This window comes from Kryptolebias marmoratus, linkage group LG9 (assembly GCF_001649575.2).
Source record: "Kryptolebias marmoratus isolate JLee-2015 linkage group LG9, ASM164957v2, whole genome shotgun sequence".
NCBI lineage: Eukaryota > Metazoa > Chordata > Actinopteri > Cyprinodontiformes > Rivulidae > Kryptolebias > Kryptolebias marmoratus.
This window is the reverse complement of record NC_051438.1, coordinates 11862095-11873198: the sequence shown is the minus strand read 5'-3', so window position 1 is coordinate 11873198 and position 11104 is coordinate 11862095.

The following is an 11104-nucleotide window of genomic DNA, read 5'->3' as shown; positions in this document are numbered from 1 at the left end:
GTAATCATCAAAATTAAACGAAATAAACATTTGAAATATATGAGTTTGTATGTAATGTATGAATATAATATACAAGTTTCACTTTTTAAATGGAATTACTGAAATCAATCTACTTTTTCATGATATTCTAATTTTATGACCAGCACCTGTACTCTGGTTCCAAAAACACATCATGACAGCTCCCATAAACTGGGTCGTGCTGGCCTTAATTTCCATCAGCGAGAGAAGGTGGTGACATTTGGTCTAGTATTATAACACTGGTCGAAAGTTTTTATGGGAGCTGCTGCAGTCCTCCTCCTGAACTTTAGGGGCTGCTCATGACAAAACGGTAATGCTAAACAACAGGAAGTGCAACCAGAATCAGAACTGTCAGTAAAATAATAATTTAAAAAAACACATAGTTGAGATCACATTTTTATGCACAGACATGCCTACTTTCTTATTTTTGTTACTGTTTTCCTACTTTTTTTTTTTATTGTGGATGCCTTTAGAAACAAATCTGGTTGCAGGTTCTTCATTTAATCATTAAATTAATTGGATTTTTTTGGTTCGAAGACATAAGACCAATGTATCTATTTAAACCCAAATTTGCTTCGGTACCTACATGGCTGGTCCACTGATGCAGTTACATTGTGCACCTCTGTGAGTTGGTACAAATCGACTTATTTTCACATCCCTACAGTTCAGATTCCAATGTGTAAAACACACTTCAAACCTCCTTCAAAGTTTTGTGTAAAAACAACAAGAAGCATGAAGTTTCTGTGTGTGACCCTGGACTCCAAGGCAAATTTATTACACCACTGCTCGGTCGATCTGTAAACAAATACGAAGAAACGATTGCCAGTTCTGTGTGTGAGAGCAACCCGAAACAAATGGGCATCTGATTGTGGTGACCTGAATTTCCTTGATTTATTACTTTGAAATCTGTGAAGAATATCATTTCATTCATTTTCAAAACATAATTTTTCATGGGAAATTCAGGCAATGCTTTTAAAACCAAGGCTATATTTAGACGGTTGATGCAATTAGTTCACAGTGGGACCTGGACTTCTGCTCTAACCAAACCAAAATGATGATTGCTTGGAGCTCTAAATATAGATAATTATTTTAGAACTGCCAAATCAATAGTTTGAATTGATGTTTTTGAAGTTCTGGAGGTGTCGCCATAGCTGAGAAATGGGAGGAATTTTGGCCAGTTGAATGGTACGGCACAGAAAACCTCAGCATTTCAATATCCCCATTATTCTCTTATAGTGGCTCTTTTTCCTGCAATGAACTTATGACAATCTTGTCTCACTTTGTCTTCTTCTAATTTAAAAGACGAACAAGGGAAACAAAGAAAGATGGTGAAATTGGCTGAAGTTTGGCAGAAGTATGCAGGAGTAAGCTTCCATGGGTGGTGGTAGGGTGTCGTGCACCGTGACACACGTCTGGAGATGAGCTTGGTTTTCAGTTGAGCCTTCACTACAAACTGGAATCTCCTGCTCAATTGACGTCTGTTTAAACACAGCCCACGCTCTCCACACACCCTCGATTTGGCCCAATCAACGTGCTGCAGAGGACCACAGGCTTGTAACAGGGTTTGTGTGTGTGCCACCATGGCCCTCTGATGCTGCATTCAGGGCTTATGGGAGAAAAAAAATGGCTGGAGACTTTCAATCCCAGGCTCACATCCAGAGGTACTCAATTATTATGTTTGTTTACAGACCACCTTTAATATCCCTGTTATATTTATTGGGATGAATTCCACCCACAACTGAGATTTTTATGTTTTTACAAAGCTAGAAAGAACATAGCTACACTAAGAAAAGTCTCCATCCACTGAAATAAACTTATCTTTCTTTCTATCTACTTTTAACATTTTTTGACAGGCAATACTATTTTTGCCCTTGTCTCCGTGTGTGTGTGTGTGTGTGTGTGTGTGTGTGTGTGTGTGTGCATCTGTTCATTTGTCTGTTGTGTTAGCGAAAAAGTCTCATGAACCACTCCGTTCATTAAAGTATTTTTGTTCTAAATTCTATATAATATGTAACTGGGAAAAGGAATTCAATTTGTCTACATAAATGATTTGACGTATTACATCTAAACTTAGGGTTAATTTATGTATTTTTTCAATAAATATTGATTGAGATTGACCCTCATCTAGAACCAATTTTTTAATTTTGGCCCCCTTGTGTAACTGAGTTTGATACCCCTGCCATAGACTTTCATACTCTGGCTCTGGAGACAGGGTGGAACAAGAGTGCTCTACGAAGAGTGTTTGCCAGCTCTCTGTTGGAGTCAATTTAGGATCAGTTGGCCAATAGAGAGGAACCTAGAACATTGGATGAACTAATAATTGTGGTCATACGCATTGATAACCACCTGAGGGAGAGACAGAAAGAAAAGAGCTATAAACCACTGGAACCCCATACACCCATTGCTCAAAAGAGACCCAGGTTCCAGTTCACCGCAACCCCCTTCAGAACCTCTGAACCAGAACCGACGCAGCTTGGCAGGGCTTGACTGACCCCTGAGGAGAGACATTGTGGCATCCTAGCCAACGAGTGCATCTACTCTGGTAAGGCTGGTTATTACAAAGCAAATTGTTCACCACATTAAAAGCCTGTTCCCATCAGTAACTCAAGGGATACTGGTGGGTCAGTCTCATTTTCTGTGCCCTAGCTGTTATTACATAATCTAATCTGTTTCAATCAAAAGACACATCTTGTCCTGGCATTGGTAGAGCTGAGAAAAAAATCATTCACTCCCAGCTGGTTGACTAACTAGGGTTATCCATCTAGACCCACCTTTAACAGTGTCAGCTTTAAAATTCAAAATATAACAACCATTACACAACTTGCCAAGCCTATGAATCTGGTGGTATCAGGGAACCACCATCAACCAGGTGAGTTCTTTGTGAGGCCCATCTCTCAGGCTCCCTTGATTCTCGGGTTTCTGTGGCTTAAGAGACATAACTCATCCATAAACTGGTGTAATGGCAATCTCTAGAAATGGAGTGATTCATGTTTGAAAGACTGTTTAAGATCAGCTATGGCTCATAGCTCACTTACACCTACTCCTTGTGAAAAACCAGACACTACTAACTTTCCAGACCTTTTATTTGACCTTGTACAGGTTTTCAGTTAGAGGAAGGCTCTTTCTTTACCATCACATCAACCATATGATTGTGCTGTTGGCCTGTCACCTGGAGCTCCATTATCTTCCAGCCATTTCTACAATTTCTATGGGAGTGAGAGAGAATTCATGAGACAGAAATGACAGAAAAAACATTTATCATTTGGACTGATCACAAGAATCTAACATATCTACAAACTGCCAGAATACTCAATGCCAGACAAGCCAGATGATCCTTGATTTTCTTTCGGTTTCAATTCCATATTACTTACCACCCAGGTTCTAGAAACACAAAACCAGATGTACTCTCCTGGCAGTTCTCCTCATCTGATGATCCCAAAATCCCAGAAAATATCATCCTCCCTTGTTGTACCATTAGAATGATCACGTGGGACATCGAGAGTGTCATACAAGAGGCTCAACGACTGGAATCAGACCCCAGTACAGGACCTCCAAACAAGCTCTTTGTTCCGATGGCAGTTTGAGCTCAGGTATTAAAATGGTCAATCATGGTCCGAAGTTAGATGATCACCCTGCATACACAGTCCACCACATTCTGCAGAGGAAGGAGTCTACAGTTTTTGGTGGACTGGGAGGGTTACAGTCCTGAAGAGCGCTCATGGATACCCTGTTCATTCCATACAGGGCAAGTGAGGAGTGGGTGTGTCCAGAATGGTGCTGTGGTTCGCAGCTGCTACCCGTTTGGTTGTTGAGCCTGAACGAATATTTAAGGCTGAGTTACTCTACAAGTCTTCTTGGGACCATTGAGAGTCACTGGTGACACCTGCTCTTTAGAAACATTTATCTTGGTAAACAGAATTTACCTGTAAAGACTTACCTGCTTGTCTCTCTGTGCAGGGTCCATCTCGCTCCACTCGGCTTCCTGAGGCAATACTGACCTGAACAAATATACAAACCTATGCCGTATGTGCCATCGTCTTCCTGGATCATGCTCTCCTCCACCGGAAACGTCACCTCAGCAATGCCATTACCTGTCCCCTCTCAATATTCGCTGCCGCTCTCCACCGCTCCTCCTAGCCTCATCTTTACCTACGGACATATTCGCCTCCAACCTGGATCACCTGGAACCATTACCATTCTCCACCTTCTCCCAGAATCCGAATCAGTCCTCCCTCTGAACCTACAAAGACAAGATAACAAGCAAAAACCAGTCTCCCCTCTTGTTGTATGATTATTCTTCCTCCACGGACTATAACCAGTCAATATTTGACTCCACAGTAACTCCACGACCAAGCTGAATTTATCTCAATAAAAGTCTCATCGTTCCTACCTGTGCTCTCTGTACCTTCTATGCTTTGACAACCGTAATGCTCATTCTCTTTGACTGTTGTACTGTAAACATACAGAAAGCAGACATGTGTTCTGAGTTGGGACCCCTGGGGCTTTGGCAAGTGACCTACCAGTGAAACCACAACAGAGAGGCCAGGAGGGGGGATGTGTGTGTGTGTATGTGGGGTCTATTTGTGTGTGAATTCTGGGTTTTGCTTGGAGGGAGGCTTCTGTAACAGCAATTAATGTTACTAGTTTACAGACTTCTTATAGCACTTTACGGGAAGCATGTGGGTGTAATTTGGTTACAAGTTAAGGCTTTGTAGTACAAAGCAGCTGGACACCAACTCTTGAGTGACCCCCACATGAGGCTTCATTCAAAACCTCATTATCATCTCATCCGTCTTGTAAAAAGGAGCAACAATAAAAACGATGCAATGTCTCGCTTTCACATTTATCTAAAAAAACATGAATATTTCAGCTTTTTCAGACAGTCTGTTGTATTTATTCTGAAACATGCATTACATGAGAACAGTTTGTTTTTCAGGACCGTGGACAAAAGCATCACAGAGAGGAAGATGCATTCTACTAGATTTGTCCAATGATTCACACAAATTATTGATGCTTCCTTAATAAGTGTTTAATGTTTCTGAAAATAGCTATATAATATTTCAGCGTATTGGGAGATCTGTTGAAAAGTAATAAACACTGTAATAAAAGTCCTTAACATGGATATTGCTCAAGATCACGAATATATGGAGTAGGAGCAATGATCTCAGAGAAGGTAGAGGTGGCAGACAGAGGAGCTTCAGTTGTTTAGTTCTGGGACAGCTTGACCTTCAGACCTTGAAGGATCTCACATAATCACTGTTGTCCTAGCATGGGGCCTTGGTGGGACAGAGAAAAGAGAATGATTCCTGAGTCAGCTGAGCCTAAAGATGAAGATTAATCTTTGTCAGTGGATTGAATTTCTAGTCACAGAGAATGTAGTAGGTTCAGTGAATCAACAGGAGGGTTATTGAGGATCCAGGAGTCCAAGGTGGAACAGCTTTGGTTGCAGTGGAGAGTGGACAGGCAGGTGAGTAGCTTACTTTTACAGATTCGATCAGCATCGAGTGAAGAGATCCAAAGCACTGAGAGTTGTATGCCTGGACAGCCATACTCACACCGGAGGAGAACTGCTTCGAAAGAACAGAAGAACAGGTAACTTTTTAGAATCACTAGACATCAAAAGAATAAACAAACATCATAGCGTGGCCACTATGTTAACCAAGGCAATGGTGTAATTGGGTATCAGATGATGGTCTGAGCAGATCTTTAATAGCTGCAACAAGTGAGACATCTAGAAGAGGAATGAGTTGATATCAGGACGTGCAGGACAGATTTAACAAGCCAACAGCTCTACCTGTGAGAGAAATGAGAGAAAAAAAAAGGGAAAAGCCTGGGGCAGGCAGTGAAACTAACAAAATAAACATCTTTCTGACTAGAAGGTTACACAGAAAACAAAAAAGCTAAGCTGAGCTGGTGATCTGTTTTGCAATTTTCATGAAATGATTTAGATCTCCATCAAAGTTCATAATTTATTTAATAACCCATGTGCTGCTTCTTTATTAAAATGTGTCATTTGGCTCACAGTTATTTTAAATATTGTTGGTGAAAGACATGGAATTATGACATTTGAGTATAAAAAAGACAAAAAATGTTGACCAACTGTATTTAAATAAAATATGTTTTAGTTTTTACTTTGAGATGGAGTCTGTATGCAAAAAATGAGCCTCTGGAGCTGTGTGATGACACATGGTCTCCATCTCATTCGCGCAAATTTACTCAACCGTACCAGGAGTTTACTCTCCTTTTATTATTATTAGCACAAGAGGGTCATGACAGAAGGGTCACCGGTTTAGAGCAGTGTTGGAAAAAGCCATTAAAACATGATGCGAGCAATCTAGACAAGAAACCAGAGCAGTGAATCGCAGCTGAGTTTTAGCTCTTGCTGTGTAAACATACTGTAGCTTCGTCTTCGAGGAACCTGAAGATGATATCTTAGTTTCTAAATTTGGCTTGGTTTAGGACTGTTTGCACTGTGTGTGTGCGAGCATGGGTGCACAAGAGAGATATCTTGTAATCTCATAAAAGCCATGTGTATCTTCCAAATACTCACTACCTGAGAGCTTCATTTAATGAAAACATTCTTCTTTTAGCTGAACAATAGCACATTTATAGCGTTTTCTGAGAAAGTTTTATGAGTATAAGAAGCAGAAAAACTGTCTGTTATTAAAGGTGTTTATAAATTTCACATTTTTTGACTCAGAGTGTGCATACTGTAACAGAAAAATGTGCAATCTCATGGCTGGCTGGCTGGCTGGGCGTGGGGGAGCGTGCAGCCCTTCTCTGTCTCAAACATTAATGCACTCTTTGGTGTGTTGACTCACCTGACTCGTGAAAAGAGAGGGTTTTACTGGTCCAGCTCAGCAGGCCAGCTCTGGGCTCTGATTCCAACTGGTGTGAAAGCGCCACATGTTAGACTTAACTCGCCTTGAACAATGTGCTATTATAGAGTCTGCTCTGTATGGGTTACATTGCCACAGAGCTGGCAGATTACAAAGTGCCTAGTCTCATTACTGTCTGTATGAGCCTGTGGGCCTCGGCCAGGACAAAGGACGTATTGAGTGATAAGGAAAAAGAGATGGGCTGTAGCTGCCCGTGAGAGCCCTCACCTTGGCTGCCTGGATGTGGACTGAGGTGATGTCATCGTGACTGGAAACACAAGGGTTCGACCCCTCCGATAGGTGGGGATGCTGGGACAAACTAGAGCAACTGGGACACAAAGGGCCCCCTTTAATGAGAGTGAGACATGAGGCCAGTGTGGTCTCCGTGGGTGGCACATGGTGTCATAGCTGCTGAAAAGGCTGGTGAGCAATTAATCATCTGATTCAAGAAGTGGGCAAAGTGCTTATTATGTAAGGTCAGTTTTGACATAATCAGGAACGCCTCTTTTTTGGAACGCCCAAATTTTGCCCAGAATATTGCATCCAGGGATGCTATATTTATCGTGATGATCAGGTCCAACAATTGTGCAAGATAATATGACACACTTACCCCTCATTAGAGATGAAGGGTTCTTTGTGGCAGCTTGACAATCATTAAAACTTCTCCCCTGGCTTGGCTTGTTTACTCTCTGGTAATTACCAGGTGATTGTGCAGCCCGTGACCCATATTCGAAGTCAGGTCAGCCAAGACATGGGGAATAATTGACAATATTCAGAGACGTGCACGTAGAGAAAGAGTGTTAGAGTGGATAGTCATTTGTTCCTGCCTCATTAGACTGTGTTAGAGTACATGCTGAATTACAGTATTCTTGTAGTGGAACAATACCTCTTTCCATTGGAGGAGCAAAATCCTGGCCCGGATCCGTAGATTGATCAGGAAAAAAAATAAAGGGCCACCTTCATTTTGTGTAATGTGAAACTGTGTGAAGGTCTATAAAATAGTATTTGTGTGAAGCATTATGAGATGGTTAAGATTAGAGTTGTTTTAAGATGGCAATAGTCCACTTTGGCCCTGCCTGAACTATCCTTTGATCAAAATTCACCTTTGTTTCTCAGAGCTGAGGGGAATGAAAAAAGTATCTACAACAGGTTTAATGTTAATTGTTACTAACCTTTCTACAGCACACCAGTTTTAAAGGTTTTGTCTTTTTTATTAAAGTTAAATCACAGAAAGTTAAAGTTAAAAAAATAGTCTTGAAAGACACAAAGTGTTCAACGTTTTGGTAGAGTGATTTGCTCTTATTTGAAAACTGAACTTAATTTATTTCCTTCATATGTTTAACCAGCTGTTCAAAAATGATTTATTTTCTAAAATGTTAGAAACAACAGGAAGCATATTAATGCGCTCTATAATGAGTCAATGTGTTTGTGAAAATAGTTTTGCAGGATTTATTGCTGAAACGCAAAAGGCAGGAAATCTTTAACTGTTGGAGTCAATTCTGTCTGTCGTGTTTGCAAAATATCTCATGAACCACTGGGCAAATTTTAATGAGACTCTCAAAAAGTAATCATTGAAAGTCAACCTGATTAAGGACGGCTGCCTCCGCTAATCTAGAAATCTAGAAAACACTAAAATGACTATAACTCAGTCAATTTGACAGATAAAATAACAGCTAAAATTACACACATACGCTGAGATCCCACATAAGATTATTTTTTAACATTTGACCAAAAAAGCTAAAACCCCCTCATTTTTCAATATAAGATGATCTCAGTTTAAAACTCTGGCTAGATAAGCGATGAAGGGTGATATGAATTCCTTTAAAGAATGCCGGGCCTTTAACTTATATAATCTTTTTAATGTTTTCATGCACATTATGTTTATTTTTTCAAAAAACAAAGACTAAATATGATGAAACAGAACTAATAATAACTCAACCTGTTTAAAACAAAAAAGACCGTATGTTGTTTGGATTACAAAAGTTAATTTGGCAGCTGATTTGTGTTACATGAAGCACTTTTTATCCTTGTTTTCTGGGAGTAAATCTATGCTTCTGTTTAAACAAAAGGAGAGGTCCGTGATGACCACATAATACTACTGACCAGTTGCTGGTGAGAGCCTGGAGTGGGATGGTCAAGAATGCTATATTTAAATTTTATTTTATCATTTATCTCCAATAATTAGTTTAAATGAACCCTGAAAGTGTTTGCATTTCTGACTGTTGCCTAAAATAAAACAAACAAAAAATAACCCCCTGACGGACAGTGGATAATTTTAGAGGAGAATAAAATCAATTTGTGCTACTGCTAACTTTCTTCCAAGTTTTTAATGAAAATTCCATTGAAATGGCAAACCAGCTGCTAAAAAAAGGAGCAAAAGAAACCAAAAAACAACAAACCCTCAAGCTTTTGGCCACAAAACTTCAAAGCAAAACCATTAAATTTCATTTCCACGAACTTCTTAACTTGTTTTTTTTATGTAGTTCTGATTTACTGAGCATTTAGATCCTGAGTGAGCTTTTTATTTGGGTCTGTGCGCCTCAGTCCCATCTTGGACCCTGCATGACTATGCATGGGTTAGCAGTAATGGCCCTGGCCTGGTAGGTATAGCTCATTAGAAAAGTGTTGTTCGACGTGGCTTGATTGGAGAGCATTGTTTCTGTTCTGGCGCCCGGCTTTTGCGAAAAAAGCAGTTACTGTTATGGTAATAATTTAACGGGCTTATTTAAGCCTACCTGTTTGTAAAGAAAGCATTTATTGTACTTTTGAGAAGAACCAAATGCATTCAGCTCTTTTTTCTTGTTTGGAAAACAAAACCAGCAAGGAAGGAACTATTTTCTGATAGTGGTATAAATAAGCCTACGATATATTTAGAATAGTTGAGGTTAATTAGGCAGCTCATGAATTAGTGGTTGGGTCCAGATTAAACCAACATGTCACAGATGCCTGTGAACCTCACTGCCATGAGGTTACAATTGCAGGATGTTTCTGGGGATATTTGTTGTTTACAATGTGTGTTCTGCAGTTAGAGGTAATTGATTGCTGTGATGGTGTGTGTTGGAACAAGTTGTAATTTTCCGTAAGGCCAGCGGCTTAGTGGGGGCTGGGGCGATGCAACAGATGAAAAGCCTCCGAGGACCGACTAAACTTCCCAGGAATTTCCAGAATTCACGTTCCTAATTATGACATCCGTGGAGAAGAGGCTGAACAGCTCTGCCGCCATCACCCCTGCACAACACATGGACACACACACACACACACAGAGACACACACACAAACATGTGCACACATTCCTTTTATCACTCTGCTAACATCATCACAGATGACAGATGGAAAGGAAGAAAACGGGGAAGTGGACGAAGGAACTTAGCAGAAAGAAAAAGAAAGACGGAGATGGTTTATATAAAAACTGACCCCAAATTTTAAGGGTATCATGAAAATTCCTCAGATTGGTCTCATTCCTGCAAGGTCTGTGGGTTCAAGCAGTACTATGTGTTAAGAATAACCAAATGCATAAACTCTATATATGAAGGATGATCATTTTCTACATAAATGCATATGCATAACAACACACTTCTGCCCAGATGAATATACACAACACTTTTACTTTATGACTGGAATTGAACCATATTTTTCATTTCACTCACAAACGTGTCACTCTAACAATATTCCTGACTGACTGAAGTACAGCTAATCCTAACAGTCCAAACCTGTGCAAATGAAACTAGCATTCCTTGAAAGAACGCATATTTCCTGCTGCCATGCATGCCAGATAATTAAACAAAGCTCTTGTGCTTTCTGTTATTGCTCAGAGTGCATGTTAGGAATGACTCTCAGCCACTACCACACCAGATTTTTAGCTTAATATCTGTAAAACTTACTGAGTTGTAGCTGAGTTGTGTTTGCTAAGGTAGTTAGCGGTAGTAGCCATGGTAAATTTAGCTGCCTTCGAAATAAAAATAACTGAAAAGGCACCTGTATTTTTTATATTTAGCTCATTTTAAATAGGACACATTTCTTCTTTGGTCTTGTGATGGTGACAGAAAGATGCTCTAAGAAAATGCTCTAAAAAAGCTAGCAGATCTTAGCAGATATGAAATGAAAATTCATTTTATTAGGTGTTGGTTGTGTGGTGACAAAACCCAGGACATGTATATATATATATATATATATATATATATATATATATATATATATATATATATATA